The sequence below is a fragment of the Rhinopithecus bieti genome, unplaced genomic scaffold (genome assembly GCF_001698545.2).
Source record: "Rhinopithecus bieti isolate Rb0 unplaced genomic scaffold, ASM169854v2 scaffold_32012, whole genome shotgun sequence".
In the NCBI taxonomy this organism is placed as follows: domain Eukaryota; kingdom Metazoa; phylum Chordata; class Mammalia; order Primates; family Cercopithecidae; genus Rhinopithecus; species Rhinopithecus bieti.
Window position 1 is genome coordinate 3,429,977 of NW_016814432.1, and position 26,683 is coordinate 3,456,659.

Consider the following 26,683-nt stretch of genomic DNA (forward strand, 5'->3'; position numbering starts at 1 on the left):
AAAATCAGATGCTGTTGTGCCGCGTTGCCATCTCTCTTCTCAAATCAGTGTCCCAGTAGCCAGGCAGACTTCGGTTCATCCTGTTTTAGCCGCCCGCTAGAATTTAAAACGTGGCCGTGCAGCTCCTGACCCCGTTGAGAGTGCCTCGCAACCAGAAGACTGTAGCTCTTCTTTTCTCCCAAGGGAGAAACTAATGATTTGCAGAAGCTAGTAATTTCGTCTATGAAACTTGCCCCAGGCTCTCCCTTCCCTCCTGCTTTCAGTGGTACTGAGGAGCTCTATTTAATCTGAACAGAAAATTCCATTTTCTTCTGATGATTTTGTGACTATACGAAAATGGAATTAAGGGATTGTAGATTTCTTCCCCACAAGCATATTTTAAAATCCAGAGTAAAAATGAAAACTTTCACAGTGTAGTTGAGAATAAAGGTGAGAGGTTTTCTAATAATACTTTAAAAAATTCTCATACACAGATAAATTAGAAGAAGCATGAAGACTTTTCCTTAAAGAAATGTCCCTTTCCCTGCACTTTGAATAGATGAACAAAATGAGTAAGCAGGGACAGATTCAACTTTTGTGGGAGCTCATATACCTCGGTGTTGGGGGGAGGCTCTTTTATAGAAAAAGAATGCAAAGATCTCTCACTTTTGCGGAATGTCCACATTCAGCACATGTGAGCTGCTGCTCTCCTCACCTGGGCCTGGAGCGCATGGGTGAGAGGCTGAGCCTCAGGGCTTAGGCCAGCTGCCTCTGCACAGGGGGGCTGTGTGTTGCCCTTAGCTGTGCCAGGGAGGAGTCACAGCAGATGGCGTGCTGCCGTCCTAATCTCTGTGGCACACAGGAGAATGTCCTCACCCCCAAGGATGTCCCCATGCTAATTCTAGAACATGTGGCTTTGTCATCTTATATGATAATCCAGAGACTTTGCAAATGGGATTGAGTGAAGGGTCTGGAGACGGTCCTGGATTTTCCAGGGTGCTCTAATGGTAACCACAAGGTCCATATAGGAGAAAGGCAGGAGGGTCAGAGTCAGAAAAGGAGCAGTGAAGACGAAGCAGGGTCAGGGTGATTCGAGAAAGGGGCTGTGAGCCAAGGGGTGCGGGCGCCTCTAGAAGCTGGACAAGGCAAGGGAACAGGTTCTTTCTGGAAGCCTCTAGAGGGAGCAGCCCTGCCCACACCCAGAACTGTAAGAGGATCAACATGTATTGTTTTAAACCCCCACACCTGTGGGAATTTGTTAGGCTGGGCTGGCTCCAGCCTCTCCCCTCCAGCCACTCAGCAACCTCCACAGTTAGGCCCCTCCTGGAGACCTCTCCTGGCTGCCCCAGGCCCTGTCTCCTGTACGTCCCTCCTCCGCCCCTCATCCAGCTTGTTGTTTCTCCCTACCCCCATCTTCCTTATTTTTCTTCTTTTCTTTGCATCCTCAAAACATAAACCCTCAGGCTCATCTCCCCAGCCTGATGTGCAGTCTTCCTCTCTGCCTTGTGTCTCTCCTCTGACCAGTGCCTCCATGGGGGACAGAAGGCTACACCGTGTGGCTGTGGCAGCCCCTCACTCCACAGTGTGGGCATGTGCTGTTCAATCACTCATGGACACTCAGAGCTCTTGCCAAGTAGACACAGACTAAGAGGGCCTATATGTTCATGACATTTTTTAGAGGTCTGAGCTGCCCATTCAGCTTTGCATGAAAATGGAGATTGCGAGTTTTGACCACTCCATGACTGTGGCTTGTTGTGAATGTCTGTGGTGAAGTGGCACTGCCTATTCAGAGTATTGTTGGAATTTCATTTGACCAGGTGACAAGAAAGTGTTCACAAGCCTAAGGAGGAACTTACCTGCTCCTTCCTGAGGAAATATGTGCCCCCACAAAAAAAAAAAAAAAGGGAAACCAGGCCCCAGTGTGCCACCGAGCAGCACCACCGCTGGAGGCCGCCCTCTGTCCAGGGTCGTGCACACGTGGGAGCTGGGGCCGGAAGCCCCCATGCCTGCCCTTCTCAGAGTGGGCTGTGCTGGGCTGATTGCTTTTCCACCTCAATACCGACGTTGTAGACTTGACTTCCAGCGGCAGTCCTGACTCAGCTCATCTCCCGGCCATCTCATTTCCTTACTCGGGAGATCGGCGATTCTGTGTATTTTTCTAATAAGCAAAATCCCCAGAGATGAAAGAAGCCACCACAGAATACTCAGCTCTTTCTGGAAACAGAAGAAAGACTGCTGACCCTATTTGCAGGGAGGGAGGGTGTTCTTCCTGAAACACCTGAGTGTGTGTTTGGACCACATGGGTGGAGGACAGTTCAGGGAAACCAAGTTTGCATTTAAAAGATCTTGGTTCCAACGTCATAGGTGTTGTGCACCCTTTCCAGGCCTTGTCTCCAGCGCCACCTCACATGTATACCAGCTATAAATACTACAGTGTGTGTATATGTACAGATACACACAAAGCTAAAGTATACATTCACCAAGATAAACTGTGCTTGCCAGGGCTTTAATCTCCCCAGGAGGCTGTTATTACTGGAGTCCGGCCCCAGCGCACCAGCTGGGGAGAGGAAGTGAGACTCTGGTGTCGGGAGGCTGGGCGGCGTTCCTCTTTGTCTACTCTTTGCTTTTTAGAACACATGCATAGCTAGCATTCACATGTGGCCACAGATGAAATGATATGCTTGACTCGCCCCTAAAGATGCCTTTCTTGTCAGTATGTTGCTTTACGGAGATACTTTACCCTCGATCATCGGCAGCCATACCGGATTCCGATGGAACAAGAGAGCAGGAAGTGCTTTCATCATATTTTCCCTGTTCAGTTTGAGCAATCCGAAATGGAGGTGATCATGACAAAGGAAGAAAGTTTCCTCTTGTGAGCTTGCATTGTTTTAATTCTCCTTGGCATCTAGTCTGACTTCTACTTGTGGTCTGGACCAGTGGTTCTCAGAGGTGCACAAGCATCAGAAACACCCAGAAGGCTTGTTCAAACCCAGATTCCTAGGCCTCATTCCCACAGTTTCTGGCTTATGAGGTGTGCATGATGCCCAAAATTTGTTTTTCTAGCAAGCTCTCATGGGACATGGATGCTGCTGGCCTGGTTTGGGGACCGTACTTTGAGAACCACTGGTTCAGAACATGAGGCTGCAGCACTCCCAAGGTTTTGGCATTGTTTTGTATTAAGGAATAGCTTATGAGAAATAGGTTTCTAGCTTTTTAATTTTGTTACCAGTCTAGACTCTATGATTGAGAGGGTGACCAGCTGTCCCAGTTTGCCCTGGGGCACAGGACTATTCATGCTGAAACTGAGAGAGTCCTGGGCAAACTGGGATGAATTGGCCACCTTCACTATTGATCCAACTTCCCAAATGCTTTGTCTACATTGCTGGTACCTGGCTCGGAGGAGGCCCTATTGGGAAGGCTGTAAGTGTGTTGCCGCAGGGTTCCACAGGACACTTAGAGTTTGAGGAACACCTGCCATCAAAGCACTGCAACAATATTTAGGGATGTTAATTGTTCCTCAGGAGGCATACGTAGGAATCACATCCACCTTAAACATGCGCACTTGTGGCATTTGGGCTCACACAGCCAAACAGCTGCCACCGTCTGAAGTAACACGTGGGCTGTGGGGTTCCTGCAGTGTGACAGACACACTTCTCTGCATCATCCATGTACCAGCCTGTTTTCTTCTCACTATAGCCCAATCAGCTAATTATCATCATTTCCATCTTTCACAAACAAGTGCGTAAAGATGCCATTGTTTACCCCAGGGTCACAGATGGCAAAAGCGGCAGAACCACAGGCCAAACACTTGTTGTTTTACCGTGTGACTCCGAAGAGCATTAAACCGGAGGCTCTATCCATGAGTTTTTCCAGCCACTCACGTCTCTGCCTCTATTGGAGATGAAGCCTCTCAGAGTGGAAGGCAGTGGTGGACCTAGCTTGGATCGGGACGCCTGGACTTTCCTCCTGCTTCTTCCAGATCCTGGCTCTATGACTTGTATCAGGTCACTCTTTTTTTGGGGGGGGGGGGGGACTGGAGTCTCCGCTCTGCCGCCAGACTCTGGGCGCAGTGGCCGGATCTTCAGCTCAACTGCAGCCTCCGCCTCCCGGGTTACGCCATTCTCCTGCCTCAGCCCTCCCCGAGTACTGGGACTTACAGGCGCCTCCACGTCGCCCGGCTAGTTTTTTTGTATTTGTAGTAGAAGACGGGGTTTCACCGTGTTATGCCAGGATGGTCTCCCATCTCTGACCTCCGTGATCCGCCCGTCTCGGCCTCCAAATGGCTGGGATTACAGGCTTGAGCCACCGCGCCCGGCCCCGAGGTCACCTTTTAACCCCTCTGAGCCTCACTTTCCCCATATGATGACATGGACATAATGCCTGCCTTACCTTCTGCCTTAGCTTAATCGTTGGTGAGATATAGAATGGTGTTTAATGAAGCTGTCAGTAACCTGCGAAAGCACGCACTTGTCCTATGAGCATACATGTGTTAAATCCTTCTGTTATTCCATAAAGAAAGGTTTGTCACATCACTTGAGGAATATTTACTTAAGTGGAGGAGAAACAAAGCAACTAAAGTACCAAATTAGCTGGAACAGAAGAAAATTTCAGGAGGAAAATGGTTCTTCTCCTGGTTTTACAAGGATTTAGCACACGTGGTGTCCTGGTTTCCGGGCAGCAAATTCACGGCGCAGGCCCTAGCCATTTGCTCAGGGAGGACTGCGCTCTTTGGGAAACGTTCTGTTGCAAGTCACAGATTATAGGTGTGTGGTAGAGCCAAGGCCTGAGCTGTCACTTCTCAGTGTCAGAGGTCTCATTACCATTTCCATTAACAGTGATTTTCTTTTTGCTGAAACTTAGGAACCCTGGAGCACTCAGCCAAGGATCATGGAACAGAATCACCCTCTCCTGCATGTTTTGTTTCTGCCCTCTGCCTTTTCTGTTCTTTTCCATTTTCTCCTGTGTGTGTGTTGACTTGGCTGCCTATGCTCATCGTCAAAGCGTGGTCCATGTTGGGTTCAACCTGGGGCTCTCACTCCCCTCCACCATCGTTTTTGTCATCAAAGCTAAAACTTAAAAAGAAAAGGGAGGGGGGAGGGAAGGAAAGAAGAAGGAGGAAGGAAGGAGGAGGAGGGGAGGGAGGGAGGAAAGAGGAGAGGAGGAGAAGGAAGAAGGAAGGAAGGAAGGAAGGAAGGAGGGAGGAGGGAGGGAGGAGGAGGGAGGGAGGGGGGAGGGAAGGTAGGTTGCTTGTGATTGCTTTCTGGCAGTTGCTCATGGAGCCACAGGCTTCATCTCACCACTGTTTGTTCTCGGGGCTGAGTCACTGGAAACCAGGCTGTAAGTCTGAGCCTGGAGAAGAACCCGTGGGACTCTGAAGAGGTGGTGCCAGAACCTCCGAGTGGCAGGGCAGTGTCCCTGCACACAGGGACCTTGCAGGGAAAAGCACACATGTTCTGCTTGCAACTTTAAGGATTCTGCCAAGAGCTACTGCCAGACTTCATTTGTCATGGCCACATGCTGATGCTGATGCTGATGTTGAGAAAGGACTGGCCTGTTAGACATTATCTACTGCTGCGTGAGAGAGCCCTCTATGATTACCAATATAACATTCAGAAAATCTGTGCCCTGTATGTCACTGTCACCTCTTCCTCTTCTGAAATAGACACACAGTTGAACCATTCGTATGAAAAATAGTGCATTGCAAGGCCAGGATTATAGCAGTCTTTGCATTAAGATAACTGTGATTTTGTAGAGGGTATTACTGATGCGAGGCCTCAAAGATCGTTGAATTTCATTCTACTGTTTCAATGCTATTCATTGGTTCTGTTTTTACAGAAGACTCCGAATGTAAGATTCCCTCACGGTAGAGATTTCTAACTCATATCAGAAATAAGGATCTTAAATAGTAGCCAGACTCTTCCGGATTCTCCACATCACCTAATGAGCTTTCCCAGACACCATCATGGGCTGCATTTGTCAATCCAAGTAAATGACCATCCTCACACTTTTATCCTCAGGGAAGTTTGTTGTTTTATTATTTTTTTTAATTTGCTCATAGAAAGAAATATGACTCTGTTCTCTGTTTTTTACACTACAGAGATACAGAATTAACAAGAAAACAGAAAGAAATTCGATTTGAAATGGCACCCCCCTCTATGGTATTGTGAGGAAGCATTCCTTATTCAAAGAGCATTAGACAAACACATTCCCAAAGCAGAGCTGGCTTTGGGTCTGAATGCACTCAAACTAGGTAGGAATCTGTAAAAGTAATAGATACTTTTCATTTGAACAGATATATGTCCTCGTTTAAAATTTGGCTATTGCTGCAGTAAATACTATAAGCTTGTTCTAAGTTTATGTAACCTTCATGACATAATTGTTTATTCACTAGATTCTGGGCAGATGAGAAATTTCATTCTGCCAACACTCATGTATCCTATTTCCATCTCTTGCTATCCTACTAAAGCAAATATAACTCCCCGGGAGCACCTAGGAATATACATGTGTGCAGACGTGTGTAAGTACACACATGGGCTTGACATGCCATTAAAAGCATATGTTTGATTTTAATAGGACTGATTTTTTTACAAGCATATAAGAAATAGCAAAAGCCTGGCACTGCCATTTACCACAGTGTGACCTTAGACGTGTCACCTACCCATGAGCCTGAGCCTCGGTTTCTACTTTTATAAATACATACCACAATGGCTACCTTTCAGGGTTGTTGGAAGAGTCAAAAGCAACAATAGCACATAACGGGTGCCCAGCACATGGCACTGTATCCTTTTATCGGTCTTAATATGCATATCGCTTCTTTTTAGCAACCCTAAAATTGAGATGCACTCTAAAATTAATGGCATCTAAAACACTATGCCATGGTTCAATGGGCAGTTATTTTTCCTTCTTACAGACAGATAAAATAATAGCACCTCTTACGATCCGCAGCATAGTAGAATCAGTAAAATAGAGTAATTGGCATCATCGTGCTTTGTCAAGTCATCAGAGAATTATGTATTTCAACAATGCCACCATTGTTCAAACACATTTTCAGGACCCAGGATCTTCTCTGTAGTGCATTCAGAAGTGCAGTGAATAAATCACAGTCTTTGGAATTGGAGAAACTTGGTTTCAACTCAGCCCTGTCACCTGCTAGTTGTATAACCTTGGGCAAGTTATTTGACTCTCTAAGTTTCAGTTTCCTCGTATGTAAAATAAAAATCCTAGTATTTATTTTATAAGTTTGTTAGAAAGATTAAAATAGGCCGGGCGCGGTGGCTCAAGCCTGTAATCCCAGCACTTTGGGAGGCCGAGACGGGCGGATCACGAGGTCAGGAGATGGAGACCATCCTGGCTAACACGGTGAAACCCCGTCTCTACTAAAAAATACAAAAAACTAGCCGGGCGAGGTGGCGGCGCCTGTAGTCCCAGCTACCCGGGAGGCTGAGGCAGGAGAATGGCGTGAACCCAGGAGGCGGACCTTGCAGTGAGCTGAGATCCGGCCACTGCACTCCAGCCTGGGTGACAGAGCGAGACTCCGCCTCAAAAAAAAAAAAAAAAAAAGAAAGATTAAAATAAGAAAATGTACATAAAGCACAGCCTACTTGGAGGGTACATAGTACGTGCTCAGTAAATGATAATAGAGAAAACAAACTAGTAACTGTGCTTGCTAGTAACAGAACTTTATCTTTGCCATTTTATTTTCCTGAAATAAGAAAAAGTAATCCAAAGTCAACCCTTGCCAAGTTGATGGCCACACTGAGTGATACTAAACACTGGCATTAAGACAGCCAGTTCCAGCCAAGATGGAGTAACAGGGACAGATTTGCCCTCCTGCCCAAAAGACAAAACAACAACAACAACAACAAAATATATAGACATATGTTTTTTAGCACACACTTGATATCAGGCAACAGAGGACAGTAACCTCTGAGATACAGGAAACAAATGAGGTGAGCCCTTCGACTACCCCAGCCCACTGCTGAGAGAGTGAGCAGGATGCAGCATGGGGAAAAGAATCGGGCAGAGCCCAGCAAGTTCCCTAAGCTTAGAGGGCAGAGTTCAGGGCAGCCGGACTGGTGAGAGAACACAGGGCAGAAGTGGGGAGAATTGCACAGGTAACTCCAGAGGTCTGCAGAGGCGCCCCTGGAGCAGTAGCTTAGAGGACAGAGGTCAGGGCAGCCAGACTGGTGAGAGAACACAGGGCAGAGGTGGGGAGAATTGCACAGAGAACTCCAGAGGTCTGCAGAGGTGCCCCTGGAGCAGTCAGGGGAGTGCTGATCAGCACAGGAGGAACCAACCTACGGCTGCAGAAGAACCACCCAAAAAGATTAGAGGGAACAGCACTGAACGCTCACACAGGGCTGGGAAGGTTGCCTGTTTCCACCAGCCAGACTGGAGAAGATTGAAATCCACAGGGCATTGGTTAGAGTGTTCAGAAGGGTCTTGCCTCTGTATTAGGGATTTATTAGCCCTAAAAGGGGCACAGACTGCTCCACATCTGCCTAACAAATCACGAGAGGAAGACCCAAAAGGACCACTGCCTCCAAGTCACATAACTGTGTCCCAGAAACAAAGTTCAAGAGTATGTACAGTCATATAAAAATATCTACTGCCCCACAAGATAAATTTCACAATTTACAGCATCCAATAAAAAAATTACCAAGCTTGCAAAGAAGCAAGAAAATATGTCCCCTAAACAAGAGAAAAAGAACCAATCAAAATCAACCCAGAACTGATACAGATGTTAGAATTAGCAGTAGAGATGTTAAACTAATTCTTATAAACTAATTTTGTATGTTAAGAAAGTTAAGTAGAAGGAAGATATAAAGAAGACACTCAGATTGAACTTAAAGATGAAATCTATAATGTCTGTCATGAAAATTATATCGACAGAATTAATGATATATTAGACATTGTAAAAGAAAAGATTAGTGAACTTGAAGACATAGTAATAGGAACTATCTAATATGACGCAGAAAAACAGAATTTTTAAAAAATGAACAGAGAATCAGTTCTGGAGGACAACTTCCAATGCCCTAATGTATGTGTGTAATTGGAGTGCCCAGAAAAGAGGGGAGGACAGAAAAGATATTTGAAGAAATAATGCTAAACGTTTTTTCCAAATTTCATGAAAACTATAAACACAAATATCCAAGAAGCTCAACAAACCCTGTGTTAGTCAGCATTTGCTAGAGGGACAGAACTAATAGGATAGATGAATATGTGAAGGGTAGTTTATTAGGAGAATTGACTCACGTGATCACAGGGTGAAGTCCCACAATAGGCCATCTGCAAGCCAAGGAACTAGGAAGCCAGTTCGAGTCCCAAAACCTCAAAAGTAGGGAAGCCGATAGTGTAGCCTTCAGTCTGTGGCCAAAGGCCCAAGAGTCCCAGGCAAATCACTAGTATAAGTCCAAGAGTTCAAAAACTGAAGAATTTGGAATCTGATGTTCCAGGGTAGGAAGCATCTAGCACAGGAGGAAGATGGAGGCCAGAAGACTCAGCAGATCTGCCCTTTCCGTGTCTGTTTTTACACTGGCAACTGATTCGATGCTGACCACCCAGATTGAGGGTGGGTCTGCCTCTCCCAGGCAACTGACTCAAATGTTGATCTCCTTTGGCAGCTCCCTCACAGACACACCCAGGAACAATACTTTGCATCCTTCATTCCAATCAAGTTGACATTCAATATTAACCATCACAAACCCCAACAAAACAAACATGAAAAAGAACTGCATTGAGGTCCCTCATAATCATACAGCACAAAACTCGTGATAAACAAAAATGTTAAAGGTAGCCAGAGAAAAAGGACATGATATGTTTACATAGGAACAGAGATAGGATGCCATCTCTTTATTGTATGTTAATTATATACCTTAATAAAGTTGTTAGGGCAAAACAAATTTTAGAATACTGTAACTATACCATATAAAACTGCTTTTCTAATGTGCCTTGTAGACCCACTGTTAAGGCAGTTCCTAAAGGGACACTTAAGATGTATTTTGAACCAAGACTGGTATAGGTAATAGTAGACTTCTAAGATGATTTTATTTTTATTTTTATTTTATTTTAAATTCCAAGGTACATGTGCAGGATGTGCAGGTTTTTTACTTAGGTAAACGTATGCCATGGTGGTTTTCTGCACTTGTCAACCCATCACCTAAGTATTAAGCCCAGCATGCATTAGCTATTTTTCCTGATGCTCTCCCTCCCTGACACCGCACCCCAACAGGCCCCAGTGTGTGTGCCCCTCCCTGTGTCCATATGTTCTCATTGTTCACCTCCCACTTACGAGTGAGAACATGTGGTGTTTGGTTTTCTGTTCCTGCATTAGTTTGCTGAGAGTAATGGCTTCCAGCTTCATCCATGTCCCTGCAAAGGACATCATCTCATTCCTTTTTATGTTTTCATAGTGTTCCGTGGTATATATGTACCACATTTTCTTTATCCAGTCTATCATTGATTAGCATTTGGGTTGAATCCATGTATTTGCTATTGTGACTAGTACTGCAGTGAACGTATTTGTGCATGTATCTTTATAATAGAACGGTTTCTGTTCCTTTGCGTATATACCCAGTAATTGGATTACTGGATCAAATGGTATTTCTTCCTCTAGGTCTTTGAGAAATTGCCCCACTTCCACGATGAAATCTTCCATGATGGTTGAACTAATTTACATTCCCACCAATAGTGTAAAAGCGTCCCTATCTCTCCACAGCCTCACCAGCATCCGTTGTTTCTTGACTTTAATAATNCACCGCACCCCAACAGGCCCCAGTGTGTGTGCCCCTCCCTGTGTCCATATGTTCTCATTGTTCACCTCCCACTTACGAGTGAGAACATGTGGTGTTTGGTTTTCTGTTCCTGCATTAGTTTGCTGAGAGTAATGGCTTCCAGCTTCATCCATGTCCCTGCAAAGGACATCATCTCATTCCTTTTATGTTTTCATAGTGTTCCGTGGTATATATGTACCACATTTTCTTTATCCAGTCTATCATTGATTAGCATTTGGGTTGAATCCATGTATTTGCTATTGTGACTAGTACTGCAGTGAACGTATTTGTGCATGTATCTTTATAATAGAACGGTTTCTGTTCCTTTGCGTATATACCCAGTAATTGGATTACTGGATCAAATGGTATTTCTTCCTCTAGGTCTTTGAGAAATTGCCCCACTTCCACGATGAAATCTTCCATGATGGTTGAACTAATTTACATTCCCACCAATAGTGTAAAAGCGTCCCTATCTCTCCACAGCCTCACCAGCATCCGTTGTTTCTTGACTTTAATAATCACCATTCTGACTGATGTGAGATGGTATCTCATTGTGGTTTTGATTTGCATTTCACTAATGATCAGTGATGTTGAGCTTCTTTTTATATGTTTGTTGGCTGCATAAATGTCTTTTGAGAAGTGTGTGTGTGTGTCCTTTGCCCACTTTTTAATGGAGTTTTTCTTGTAAATTTGTTTAAGTTCCGTGTAGACTTTGGATATTAGACCTTTGTCAGATGGATAGGTTGCAAAAATTTTCTCTCATTCTGTAGGTTGTTTGTTCATTCTGATAGAGAACTTAGGAATAAGACCACACATCTACAACCATCTGATCTTCAACAGACCTGACAAAAACAAGCAATACGGAAAGGATTTCCTATTTAGTAAAGTATTGGGAGAACTGGCTAGCTGTATGCAAAAAATTGAAACTGGACCCCTTCCTTACACCTTACACAGAAATTAACTCAAGATGGATTAAAGACTTAAATGTAAAATCTCAAACTATAAAACCCTAGAAGAAAATCTAGGCAATACCATACATAGGCACGGGCAAAGATTTCGTGACAAAAACGTCAAAAGCAGTTGCAACAAAAGCAAAAATGGACAAATGGGATCTAATTAAACTAAAGAGCTTTTGCACAGCAAAAGATGTTTTCTTTAAAACAAATGATGCTCAAATTATTTGTATCTGTAAATGGGTGCCCAGTTTTTGTGAGTTTGTTTGTTGTTATTTTTGAGACAAGGTCTCACTCTGTCTCCCAGGCTGGAGAGCAGTGATGCGATCTCGGTTCACTACAGCCTCTGCCTCCCAGGTTCAAGAGATTCTCCTGCCTCAGCCACCCTAGTAGCTGGGATTACCGATGGGTGCCCAGTTTTATTTTGATTAATAAAAGCAATCTTATTAATCAGCAGTCATGCTTTACATGTTATCTACATATTTCAACTTGTTTTCTATGCTATTGTAAGCCAGTGTGAATACTCATTTATGATTAATCCAGGTGTGCTCCACTTGACCTAAGGAAATCATGCATCTTTATTACAATTTTTCAGAAGGCATTTATGAGGTGTTCATTTGCTAGACATTACAGCATATTAATCCTGTGCCAAGGTGGCCCTTGAATTAGAATTGTAGACAATGTTGTTGGACAAAAATCCTGGGAAGATAAATAGTTACAGGACACAAAAGCAGTAAGAAGGAGATTTGTGTGTCAGTAAGGGATGGGCTCACCCTGAATTTTCAAGTTTACTTAGGCAGGGTTGCCAGGAACATATTTACTCCTAATATCCATTGTCTTATATCAGAAGATACAAATGTATCTGATTCAAAGAGGTAGTGTCATGTCTAACATTATATCTCTATTTCAGTTCCACACTGCTGGTTATTCAGGGGGAGTGTCCTACCTTGCTGCATTGCTAGATGACATTAATCATGAGGCAGACCATTCAAAGAATGAAAAGTTACTTTATAAAACTAGTGAAAGCTTTTCAGTATTCACTGTGAGGGAGGCCTCACTTGGGTAATTTTATGGGCTCTCTTGACTCATGCTTGCAGTATTGGGTGTGGAGCAGTCAGATGAAGAGGAAGAGAGAAGCGGTTGCAGAATCCTTCCCTGATTGTATTCTACCAAGTCTGAAATATGAAATCCCACACATGCCATTCCTCCTGCATCTCTACCGTGGTTAAAAACATATATCTGACACAACCAACACCTCAGCTTGATTTGATAAAAACAACTTTGCATCTGTCCATGTAAAAAGTTACTGGTGCTTATTATGGCCCAAAGGTTATCATTTCAGAGCATCATTTTTCAATGCAACCCTCATAACAAGGCCATGTTATAAGAAAGTAACCTTTACAGTAATGATCATCCACATCTGCATTCTCTAATGTCGATTTTAAGTGAGTTTTAGGGCAAATGGCAGTATGTTGATGTGCTATCATTTATTTCCCTTCCAAAACTTCCAGGAATATGTGGAGAGCTGACTTTAAAAAAATGAACTCACATTCCTCAAATAGATGCTATAAATTGGAAAAGGCAGTACCCCAAAAATCTGCATATACCTCAGAAGTGTTAGCTGGCTATCTTTATAGAATTGCTACTTTATCCCATCTTGGTGCCTCCAATGAAGACCATTACAGAAGTATGTTTAACATAAGTTAAACTCTACGCAGGAGTATTAAGTCCCCAGGCAAATTCTTTCTTTTTGGTTGGTATTTAAGATCAAGGCCTCATGAGAGCTGCAGTGGATTTGTGGCTCAAGAGCCAAATATATGCTTTGAAGAGCTGGGAGAGGTCTCAGAGGAGAATCACGGAGAGGAAGTAACCTAGAAACACACACAAACTTTGGAAGGTAGAGGGAACTGGAGTTGCTTGATTGCTGGAAGCAGATCCAAGTAGGAGAAAGAACAAGAGCTAGACCAGCCTGTATTCCACTCAGCACGTCCCACCTGCGTGACCAGAGCAAGCTGCAGGGTTTCCACGAGCCGTCGTTCGTCTGTGTAATGAGGGCAAATGCCCACGCTTGAGAGTTTCTGGGACTGATAGAGAAAATATGCTTGACACTTAGGTGCTCAGCAAATGTTGGGATTCTTTTTGCTGAACCCCCAAAGCATCAGAGTCAACATTGACTCCCCTCCCTCTCTCACACCCCACAACTTATCCATCAGCAAACTGTCCACTCACTCTTCTTTGAAAATCAACCCAGAATCCAGCCATGTCTCACCAGCCTCCCAAACCCCCGTAAACGAAGCTGCCATCCTCTCTGCTATGGATTTAACAGCCGCACAGCCTCCGTTCTTGCACTCCTGCAGCCCATTGTGAAGACAGCGGCACTTTTTACGTAAGTGAGACCACATTACCTCTCATTCAGAACCCACCTGTGGCTTTACAGCTCACTCAGTGGAATCCCAGGTCCTTCCCACAGCTTACAGTGTTCATGACCTGCCCTGCCCCGACCTCACCCTGCTTCCTTCCCTCCTGCCCTCTTACCCCCATGCTCTCTCTCCAACCACACTGACCCTTCAGCTTCACCTCAGGGCACTGACACCTGCTTCTCCCCCAGAAAGTTAGAGGGCAGGGCTGTTTCCCCCACTCTTTCAGTCTCTGTATCAGAGAAGCCTCCATGACTTCTTTGAACCCCCTCTCACATTCTTCACCTGCTTCTTTGTATCTCTCCTCCCATCAGAATGGAAGCTGCATGGCTCAGGGCCCTGTCCATCGTGCTGGCGACTCTCTCCCTCGTGTCTAGGGCAGTACTTGGAACACAGGTGCTTGCCGACGGCTGCTGAGTGGAGGAGTTAGTATTGGCCCTGGAATCCAATGGGAAGCATTCTGGGCTGAAATTCAGAACACCTGGGGCCTGAGTGCAGCTCCTGACCTTGATACCTACCACCTGTCTGACCTTAGGCAAGCCCTCGACCTAGAGCATAGGCCTCATCCTCCTCCCATGAAGGATGGAGGCCTGGGCCACTTCCAGGTCTGAAACCCAACCAGCCCGTGAAGTGCGGGAGAGTCTGGGTAGCAGGTGCTGCCCAGCTGTTCACATCCTTCCTGATGCTCAAGCCTTGGGGGTGTTGCCGGAGTTGAACAGGAGCTCTTTCGTTTCTGTTATGGGAGTTTTTTGTCAGTGAGAAGGTTCGTGAACCCTGAAAGGGTTACAGATGTAGGTAAGGACATCTCTGGGGCCTGACAAATGGGGTGGCACCTCTTCTCCCGGGAAATATTATAGTTTGCCTAAAACTGAGGATGGAGTTCCAGTACTACTTGTGATTCTAAACATTTGTATCTTCCTTTAAGTAAATATTATTTGGGATGGAGGAAATGAAGTTTTGGAATATTGCAACAGATGGCGCTGCTGGTAGCTATTATCTGACTATAAAAATTAAATTTAATCCTTACTAATTTCAGTAATTTCATTTAAAAAAATTGTATTGCCTCCAAGGATAACACATTAATTTGTTTAGTCCTTTATCTTACCAGTACTTCAGAGTGAATGGTTTTAACCCTTTTATAAAGCACTGCCAGCCCTACAACCCAGGCAGCTCAGTTTCAGAAGTTGCTACATTAATATATCGTGCACTCTGACTCAGTGCTGTCATAGAAAATATGCCAAAATGCTTCACTCAAAGGAAAATATCATTTGCATATAAGTACAGTCCATTATGGCTTATGACATAAATACAAGCCAACCCGGGGCGGGGGTCTATTTGGATCCTTTAAATAGATGCAAGTATTATCTTACATGGTTACACAAAGACAAATACTGTGACTAATCAGTGGACACAGAGAAAGATGTGTGCTTGCTAGAGTCTAAGGAGAAAATGTTTTTCAGAGAATGATGGCCAAAGTGTCAGACATCCCAGTGACAGTCGCTCATCAGCTTCCCCCCACACCCCCTCCAACCATTTCCAGCTGCTCTTCCAGCAAGATCATTTTAATTATGCAGCCGTGCACTTGCTTCTGGGTGTGGTTTCCCTGATTGCATACTTAAGTGCAGATTACAAATATTTGGCAGGATTCCTTCCTCTGTGGGAACCAGACAAGTCATAACACCAACTGAACGCTCTGCAGTGTTGTGCGGGAAGGAGTCCACATCGTCTCGGGTTTCAGAGTGCAGAGCAGGAGAAACTGGCTTCAGTTCTGCTCCTCTCTCACAGCCACATGCCCCCAGCCAGGAAAGGGTCTGTAAGGAGGGCTACAGACTTCTCGTCTTCTGCCACCTCTGTAACCAGACCCATGACCAAAAAGAACCAGCCAGAAAGATCAATGTGGAGCAACTTCTTGTCTCAGAAAATGACTCCACAGCCTATGCTTTATGGCATGATCATCCAGAATGGGAAAGATGGGAAAGAGAATTAAGATTCGGGCATGCCCCTCTATGCCAAAAGACTTCACCAGGGGATATTCAAGAATTCGCCGATAAGCTTAAGAAGATTTTTGCAGTTGTTAGCTCTTAAAATCATTGTTAATTAGTGAAGCCGAGAAATGCTGAAACAGCCATACTTCTCCCAACTTGATTGGGAAAATCTCCATCCTGTGCCCCTCCATTCCTTCCCATCCTTCCTCTTCACTCCATTTTTCCTGGTGAATATTATGCCCACATACTCAGCAACAAACCTCCCTGTGTTCTGTGCAGGACTGTGCAGCCAGCTTGGTACTATGGGTGGAGGAGGATGGACACCCATTTCCTGTCTCCCAATTTGGGGATCAACGGGCATAAATCTACAAAGGCTAACATAGTCATCTGTCAGCACGAAGGAAGACAAGGAATATATTGTCAGCAGGCCTTTTAATTTCATTTTCAGATTAAACAGTTTTTTTTAATAAAAAGAAAAACCGTCTTACTAAAGTCACTTAGCAAACAAAGAGCTATACTATTTGCATCATTGAAAATAGAAGAGTAATAACAATGCCAGGTACTCATCTATTACTCTGTTTGCTGTTTTTTGTTTTTGAGATGGAGTCTCGCTCTGTCACCCAGGCTGGAGTGCAGTGGCGCCATCTCAGCTCACTGCAACCTCTGCCTCCCAGGTTCAAGCGATTCTCCTGCCTCAGCCTCCCGAGTAGCTTGGATTACAGGCGCCCGCCACACCAGGCTAATTTTTTTGGTGTTTTTAGTAGAGACGGGGGTCTCACTATGTTGACCAGGCTGATCTCGAACTCCTGATCTCAAGTGATTTGCCCACCTGGCCTCCCAAGTGCTGGGATTCCAGGCATGAGCCGCCACACCCAGCCTCCTCTATGACTTTTTAATTCAACTGTCTCAGGTGCTTTACAAGGTGTTAATTAAGTCTACTTTTTTTTTTTTTTTTTTTTTTTTTTTTTTTTTGGTGGGTAAGTAGTTAAAAAAGAGGGGGGAGGGAGCAGTTTTGTGTCATAAGTATTTGAAGGAGAAAAGCCACACTTAAGCCTGACATCATTGTGGCTTCAGTGACAGGTGACATTAACATAGGCACAGGTTTATAATTCTAATGACAGCAGGAAGAGGATGAACAATTTACTATGTATATGTATATGGTGCCAGGTGCTGGACTCGGTTTAACCCTCAGCTTTAATGAGGTATAATTTATTTAAAATAAAAATCACCCACTTAGAGTGTACAACTTGATGAGTTTTGGCCATATACAGTTGTGTAACCATCACCACAGCCAAGACAGGACCATCTCCAACACCAGCAAAAAGCTTGCTCCTCCCACTTTGCAGTCCTGCCCCCAGCACCACCCCTTTTCCAGTCACTGTAAGTTTAGAATGTTGTGTAAATGGAATCCTTCAGTATGTGTCTTTTGTGCTTGCCTTCCTTTACCTGGCACAATGTCACTGAGATTTACCATGTTCTCCGGTGTGTCCATTCGTTCCTTTTCATTGCTGAGTAGTCTTCCGTTCGTGTGGATGCAGTGCCGCACAGCCACTGCGGTTCCGTTCGTGTGGATGCAGTGCCGCACAGCCACTGCGGTTGGGTTGAAGTTCATTTGGGTTGTTTCCTTTGGGGATGATATGAACATTGCTGCTGTGAACATTTGCATTGATAGTTTGTGTGGACATACGTTTTTATTGGTCTGGATACATACGTTTGAGTGAGCCCACAGTTCATCTGGGAAGTATGTCTGTGGCCAGGCTCAGGCTGTTTTCCACAGCTGCTCTGCCCTGTTGCATTCCTACCAGCAACCCGGGAGAGTTCCAGCCGCCCCACATCCTGGTGTTTACATACAGCTTCAGCGGATGCTCACACAGCACCGTGAAGTCACTACTACTGTTACTCCCACTTCACCAAGGAGGAAGCTGAAGCCTGAAAAGAGTGACTGATATAAAGTACATAGCTGATAGAGGGCAGATCCAGGCCTACTGATGCCAAAACCCACCCTCTTTCTGTTACAGTATAAAATGTGTTACGCTTCAAGTTAGAAAAATTTCTGTTGATAACCTAGAGGACATTAGGACAGGTGCAGTGTGATTACTTGAATGTCGAAGCCAAGAGGCTACTACTTCATCTCATGAGTTATGAAAAGTTGAACGTGTCCAAGGGAACTTTCTAAATTAACTAAAAATCAAGTTTAGGAAAAACACGAGTGAGACAAAAGCACCTCTCATGTCTAAAGGTTTTTCCCCCAAATGAGTGCATCATGTCATTTCTATGTAGTAACCGATCCTCATCCTTGAAAGCCATGAGGGCAGTGGCCACATCCTATTTGCTAAAGTTGGGAGAAGATGGTGCATCAGACCCAGGATTCCTGGCCCTCTCAAACCAGCCTCCCACCAGTTTCTTGGGTTAAAATAAATTTTCTGTTGTGATAGGGCTTGAGGCAGATATCCTAAGACCTTTACAACTAGAGCCGTCCAGGCTGGGCGCGGTGACTCACGCCTGTAATCCCAGCACTTTCGGAGACTGAGGTGGGCGTATCATGAGGTCAGGAGATCGAGACCATCCTGGCTAACATGGTGAAACCCTGTCTCTACTAAAAATACAAAAAATTAGCTGGGCGTGGTGGCAGGTGCCTGTAGTCCCAGCTACTCAGGAGGCTGAGGCAGGAGAATGGCGTGAACCCGGGAGGAGGAGCTTGCAGTGAGCCGAGATGGCGCCACTGCACTCAGCCTGGGTGACAGAGCCAGACTCTGACTCAAAACAACAAAACAAAACAAAACAAAACAAAACAAACAAACAAAAAACTAGAGCCATCCCTGAAGTAAAATGTGTGCTGGAGGAGCCAGTCCCAAAGAGTCAGGATGTCAATATCCGCATAGTGAGGCTCTCGTGCTCATCCACGTGCGTGGTTTTACCCCCTTCCATGGCCCAGCCACGGGTCTTATACTGGGGGCTTCTAGGACCAACTAGGCCAATAGAAGTGCTTTCTTTAATTGAATTAAAATGTCAGCAAATTTCAAAAATTTGAAATTTTTGAAATCCAGATTTTCTAAAAAAATGAAAGACCATCAGCACTGGGGCACATTCCTCACTGACTGGCCTGCCCGCCTGCCTGGCGCAGTGGGCACAGAGTCCCTGGTCCTCCCAGTGGCAATGGCACCAGCATGGCCAAAGGACACAAGCCTCAATCTCTTTCATGTGAGCTGACCAGAAACGCCAGCAGTGAGGCTGAGCTTGGTAGCAGTGGAGGCCTGAGGAGGCGGGAACTGGCAGGGAAGCTTGTCTGGGCCCAGACGCTGTCGCCTCTTTCTGTCTGAAGGTGTTATGAAGTGTACCTATCTTTTGGGACATAGATTCCTTTTACTCCTTTCTTTGTATTTGTCATAAAATAAATTATAGAATAAAATAAATGAGTATCATCAAATTACTCGTAATTGCATCTACTTGGGAAGGTAAAACATAGGTATTTAACAAACATCAAAGTTTTGGGAGGAAAAGGCATTTCATAAATCTAGAGATACGCAATACTGAAGGCCAGGAGACTTGTAAGTGAAGGTGCCATACCGTGGAGCCAGGTCTTCTAAATCTAAATCTCATAATCTTTCCATATTAAGAAAAAATAAAAAGAAGTCAGGCACAGTGGTTCACACCTGTAATCCCAACACTTTGGGAGGCCAAGGCAGATGAATCACTTGAGCCCAGGAATTGAGACCAGCCTGGGCAACATAGCAAGACCTTGTCTCTATAAGAAATACAAAAATTAGCCAGACAGCGTGGTGCATGCTTACAGTCCCATCTACTCAGGAGGCTGAGGTGGGAGGATCACCAGCATGCAGGGAGGTCAAAACTGCAGTGAGCTGTGATCATGCCACTGCACTCCAGCCTTAGTGTGTTTCTGCACAAACACACTGAGTGGTGTTTTGAAAATCAGATTCACAGCATTCTCTTTAGCCACTTTCCAGCACTTTATGGTGGGGGTTGCTGGTGAGATCCCATGGCCCCTTTGCCTGGGGCTGTCGGGGAGGGGAGTTGGCAGATGCCACTCTGCCGGAGGCCTTCTCTGGCAGTCATAGACTGTTCCCACTGTATGCCGGGGTCTGCTGCCTGGTCCTCCTCACCTGGAGCCACACTAATTTCCATCTTGTCCTGAATGGCAGAGCTTTCATAATTTCTTACAACCTCAGATTCTGACTTCTATAGGATCACTTTCTTGAGCCATTTTGGGACTGCAGATGCTAGAACGCAGCAGATTGAAAAATAAGTGACATATTCAACCATGTAACAGAATCTGCAATAAGATGTCACACATGGTAGCCAAGCAGAAGCTTTTATCACAGCCCAACAAGTACCAGGGTGTCTTGGTGGCAGGGTAGCAGGACACCGCCAGGAGGCAGGTGTGTAGACACAATCCTCTTCTGCACTGGCACATGCCCTGTGCTCATCACCTCTCAGTGGGGGAGGTGTGTGTGTGTATATAGGTGTGTGTATTTCTAAGTGTGTGTATTTGTAGGTGTATGCATGTGTATGTGTTGTGCATTTGTGTATGTGTTAGCATGTGTATGTATATACGATGTATGAGAGAGTATATTTATGTGTTACTTCTTTCTTTCTATCCTCCCTGCCAAGGAGTCAACGGTAAATGTGAACTGTGAGAGAGAACACACTAGTTGTGACATTCTGTCTCACCCACTGATGTGACTTAAGGAAACATCATCCAGGGTAACCTGTCATGAAAAGCTGCCTTTTAGGGCACTTATACCCATTTCAGAAATGGCAAGGGCTCTGGGCATCCACCAGGCACCAGGCCCTATTATAAGAAGACCCCTTTGCAGTCCTCTTTTTGCAGTTTGTTCAATAGTGAGAGGTAACAACGTGCTAGTAGCCCTCGCTCTCGGCGCCTCCTCAGCCTCGGAGTCCACTCTGGCGGCGCTTGAGCCCTCCAGCCCTCCACAGCACCGTGGAAGCCCCTCTCTGGGCTGGCTGAGGCCAGAGCCGCCTCCCTCTGCTTGCCAGGAGGTGTGGAGGGAGAGGCGCAGGTGGGAACCGGGGCTGCACGCGGCACTCGCGGGCCAGTGCGAGTTCTTGGGGGCGCGGGCGCCGGCTCGGGCACACGGAACGGCCAGCCAGCGCCGCTGGCCCAGAGCAGGGAGAGGCTTAGCACCCTGGCCAGCAGCTGCGGAGGTTGCGCCGGGTCCCCCAGCAGTGCCAGCGGCACTGCACTCAAATTCTCGCCGGGGCCTTAGCTGCCTCCCAGTGGGGCAGGGCTCGGGACCCGCAGCCCGCCATGTCTGAGCTCCCCGCCTGCTGTGGGCTCCCCCGCGGCCGGAGCCTCCCCGACAGGCGCCGCCCCCTGCCCCGTGGCGCCCGGTCCCATCGACAGCCCAAGGGCTGAGGAGTGCAGGCGCGGCTGGGGACTGGCGGGCAGCTCCACCTGCAGCCTCGGTGCACGATCCACTGGGTGAAGCCAGCTGGGCTCCTGAAGCAAACGGGGACTTGGAGAACTTTTATATCTAGCCAGAGGATCGTATGTGCACCAATCAACAATCTGTCTAGCTCAGGGTTTGTAAATACACCAATCAGTACTCTGTGTCTAACTAACCTAGTGGGGACTTGGAGGACTAGCACTCTGTGACTCTGTGTCTAGCTCAGGGTTTGTAAATACACCAATCAGCACTCTTGTGTCTAGCTCAGAATTTGTGAATACACCAATTGGTACTCTGTATCTAGCTAACCTAGTGGAGACTTGGAGGACTAGCACTCTGACTCTGTGTCTAGCGCAAGGATTGTAAATGCACCAATCAGCACTCTGTGTCTAGCTCAGGGTTTGTAAATACACCAGTCAGCACTCTGTGTCTAGCTCAAGGTTTGTAAATACACCAACTGGTACTCTGTATCTAGCTAACTCTGTATCTAGCTAACTAGCACTCTGTGACTCCTGTGTCTAGCTCAAGGATTGTAAGCGCACCAATCAGCACTATGTCCAAATGGACCAATCAGCTCTCTGTAAAGTGGACCAATCAACTGTCTGTGAAGTGGACCAATCAGCAGGATGTGGGTGGGGCCAGATAAGGGAATAAAAGCAGGTTGCTGGGGCAACTAGGCGCCACTGGCTTGGGTGTCCTTCCACGAGATCGAAGTTTCGTTCTTTTGTTCTTTGCAACGAATCTTGCTGTTGCTCACTTTGTGGGTCCACCCTGTCTTTATGAGCTATGACACTCACCACAAAGGTCTGCAGCTTCACTCCTGAAGCCAGCAAGACCACGAACCCCCTGGGAAAAGCGAACAGCTTCAGTCACACTGCTTTTAAGAGCTGTAACACTCATAAAGAAAGTCTGTAGCTTAAACCGGGAACCCACTAGAAGGAAGAAGCTCCAGACACATCTGAAAGTCTGAAGGAACAAGTTCCGGACACACCGTCTTTAAGAACTTAACACTCATGGCGAGGGTCCGCAGCTTTATTCTTGAAGTCAGTGCAACCAATTGAAGTCAGTGCAACCAAGAACCCACCAATTACAGACAAAGTAGTGCACATGCTGGGCAGAGGCAGTTACCAACCAAACCATTATGTGGCTCTGGCGGCCCAAGTGGTGCACCTGGAACATATGCCATTCATGACACTTTGTCTTTATGAGCGCCTTTAACTCAAGGATCTCAAAGGGACTTAGCAGTATGACCTTGCGTGTCCTGGCTGGGCACCCAAGGGAGGCCTTAGAAGGCCCATGCCACTTTCAGTATGAGAAGTCAGCCGCCGTGCAGAATCAGAACTAACACCTGGCCTGCGCCCTCATTGATGCGGTAATCTGGAAGGCAGAGGTAGAAGAGGAGAACTAGCAATGTTGGCAGATGCTGATAGTTGGGGTCAGGATCCCAAAACATTTAAATTCTGATAGGGGTCAGGCCCCTGTTTGTTTACTGTTGCTCAGCTCCCTGCCTGTCCTGTTCGTTAACCTGACTGCTTAGAGTCATGTACGGATGGTTTGGAAGGTGCCATGAGGAAGCAGGTGCGTGAAGGGTGCACATCAAGAATTCATGGTAGCGCAGAGAAATGCCTCATAAGTGAAGTTCATCTCAGAGGCCTGGTCTTTGAATATCTGGATGCCTATTTTCTTAGGCAGTAGAATTTCCTCTTTGTGACCAACTGAAAATATAATCTACAAAGTGAGCATACTTTCCGTGTACAAGACTTAGCCTAATGTGTGAAATTATAGACTAGTTGAAATTAATGATCAATTTGGCAGGTATTTGTTCAATGTGGCTATGACTTATCCAGGCTATGACATCCAAGAACAATATATTTCATTATCAGTCTTTTGTTTTCTTTCCCTTTTTTTTTTCCCTCGTCTCCAGGAGACCAATTAATTGTTCAAAGGTAATATATAGAGATCTCGAGAGCATTTACCTTGGCATAGTCTCTCCCCCTTTGTGGTCTGGCTAACAATAAAGCTAAAATTTGTTTTGTAATGACGGTTCCAGTTGGGCTGGAATTCCTTTGAAGTTCCTGGAGTTTGCTGTTGTGAGAGCTCAAAATATTATTTGACTGCAATAAAACACTCTGTGTATTCTCAAAATATGGTATACACTGAACTGTAACAACTTGCAGAAACCAGAGTTCTCCTTCGAGGTGCCCTACCTGAGGGGAGTGCATCCACAGAGAGATGAGCTTCTCCCTACATCCATTTAGTGTTTAGTCATCATGGGCCACTCATGGATCTGAACCTTCTTACAAGCTCGATACCAACAAGTGTGAGGAGCAGAGAGCAGATCAGCACAGAGCAGCATTAACTGGGGCCCCCTGGCCTGGCCTGGTAATTAAGGTAGAGCACCATGCCAGTTGTCTTTCAGCTTCTCAGCTCTTGCATCAGCTGACCTAAATTATATAAGGATGTTGTCACCTCTAAATAAATATAGTCATTGTCCTTGTCTCTATTTATATTTTAAAACTCTTTCCCAACCCACCCCCATAGCCTAAAACAATTCATATACTTCAGAAGAAGAGTGTGTCACAGGGCTATTTGCACAGGTTTGGATCCAGTGCCAACGTTAGCCTTCACACAAGTTACTTCTCTGAGATGTAACTGTCTCCTGCATGTGAGTGCCAAAGTATTTGATAACCGCCATCTGTCTGCTCTCAACACAGGATTCGCAAGCACAGTGATGTCTTCCATTGTTTGCGTAATAAATGTGAGTGTGTGAGACAGAGGACTCTGGATGCTTGCACATGTTTGGAGTTGCATAAATCTGAGAAGCAGTTTTTGTCTAGGGTTGTTTCAGTAAATGGGACTCATTTAGTCAGTGGGACTCATTTAGTGAGTTTGCTTTGCTATCAGAATCATATTCCAGGTATCAGAATGTGCTATGGCAGGTGCTTGTTTAAAACAAGTAATAATATCCTTGTAATGTTTAGCAATACAGCTGACCGGTCTGTGTTCCATTACTTGTGTAAATGGAAATACGTAAAGCTTTTAAAAATAAGTTTAAATGATCAAAAGAGATGCCTGTAAATATATTTTGGAATAGGAAATTACAGGAATTTATAATTATGTCATGTAGAAAGATAATGACAAAATTTATTTTAATCTTTTATCGCTGACTGAATCTTAAGTTAAAATGTTCTGCCTGGCATCCCGTCTAGTTTTTGCTACTGTCCCTGCTTTATGTGTTACCTGTCCATGTTGATCTGAGTTGCATTTAGTTGAGAAGAAAAAAAAAAAGTCCGTTGAACTCACTTCTGGTTCCAGCCCAACTTGTAAGGAGCAAGGAAGTTGTCACTCAGCCCCCACAACAAGAAGAAAGGCAAACACACTGAAAATCAGCAGCTCTTCCTGGTTCCTTTAGTGAATCAAGGTCACCAGGGAACCTCCACCCCTAAAATCAGAAAGATTGATGGATACAAAGAATCAGAGCTTGCCAGGAGCAACAACCGCTGCTAGAGCCAGCATTGGGTGGGAACTTTGGGAGGGTCATTGACTAATTGCTGCAGACTCAATGTGGATTAGCTTGAGCTAAGACCTTTGTTAGGGAGAACAGAATCCTCTGGGTATATTTCAAAATGGTTACTTTTCTCCTCCTGCCAGAAGCACAGGGGATTTTTTCCTGATCTTCACCTTAAGAACCTACTAAGAGATAAAACTCATGCAAGTTGTGGGGTCCCTCCCAAGGCTGGCCACCAAGAGATTTTTTTCTCTCTCAAGCTAATAAAAACCAGAGCAGAAATTAATAAAAATGAAAACAGGAAATTACAAATATAGAAAATTAAAGAAGTTCCATCACTATTAATCCCATCAATATTAGAAGGCGAACAAAGGAATGTTTTTTATTCAAATGTTTTTATTTATTTATGTTTTTTATTATACTTTAAGTTCTAGGGTACATGCGTGCAACGTGCATGTTTGTTACATATGTATACATGTGTCATATTGGTGTGCTATACCCGTTAACTCGTCATTTACATTGGGTATATCTCCTAATGCTAAACCTCCCCCCTCCCCCCACCCCACAACAGACCCCGTTGTGTGATATTCCCCGCCCTGTGTCCAGGTGTTCTCATTGTTCAGTTCCCACCTATGAGTGAGAAGAACATGCTGTGTGGTTTTCTGTCCTTGCAATAGTTTGCTCAGAATGATGGTTTCCAGCTTCATCCATGTCCCTACAAAGGACATGAACTCATCTTTTTTATGGCTGCATAGTATTCCATGGTATATATGTGCCACATTTTCTTAATCCAGTCTATCATTGATGGACATTTGTGTTGGTTCCAACTCTTTGCTATTGTGAATAGTGCCACAATAAACATACATGTGCATGTGTCTTTATAGCAGCATGATTTATAATCCTTTGGGTATGTGCCCAGTAATAGGAATCACCACACTGTCTTCCACAATGGTTGAACTAGTTTACAGTCCCACCAACAGTGTAAAAACGTTCCTATTTCTCCACATCCTCTCCAGCACTTGTTTCCTGACTTTTTAATGACCACCATTCTAACTGGTGTGAGATGGTATCTCATTGTGGTTTTGATTTGCATTTCTCTGATGGCCAGTGATGATGAGCATTTTTTCATGTGTCTGTTGGCTGCATAAATGTCTTCTTTTGAGAAGTGTCTGTACCTATCCTTCACCCACTTTCTGATGGAGTTGTTTGATTTTTTCTTGTAAATTTGTTTAAGTTCGTTGTAGATTCTGGATATTAGCCCTTTGTCAGATGGGTAGATTACAAAAATTTTCTCCCATTCTGTAGGTTGCCTGTTCACTCTGATGGTAGTTTCTTTTGCTGTGCAGAAGCTCTTCAGTTTAATTAGATCCCATTTGTCAATTCTGGCTTTTGTTGCCATTGCTTTTGGTGTTTTAGACATGAAATCCTTGCCCATGCCTGTGTCCTGAATGGTATTGCCTAGGTTTTCTTCTAGGGTTTCTATGGTTTTAGGTCTAACATTTAAGTCTTTCATCCATCTTGAATTAATTTTTTATAAGGTGTAAGGAAGGGATTCAGTTTCAACTTTCTATATATGGCTAGCCAGTTTTCCCAGCACCATTTATTAAATAGGGAATCCTTTCCCCATTTCTTGTTTTTGTCAG

At 45.0% G+C, this 26,683-nt stretch overlaps 1 protein-coding gene and 1 long non-coding RNA gene across 4 annotated transcripts in view; both read left to right on the forward strand.

Annotated features, from left to right (window-relative positions):
• Window positions 1–26,683, forward strand: part of GMDS (GDP-mannose 4,6-dehydratase) — a 651,165-nt gene that overhangs the window by 563,833 nt on the left and 60,649 nt on the right. The gene's annotated exons all lie outside the window — the stretch shown is intronic.
• Window positions 2,400–5,051, forward strand: LOC108514255 (uncharacterized). The gene is made up of 2 exons (XR_001881174.1): window positions 2,400–3,983; window positions 4,302–5,051. It is a non-coding gene; the product is annotated as an uncharacterized LOC108514255 (long non-coding RNA).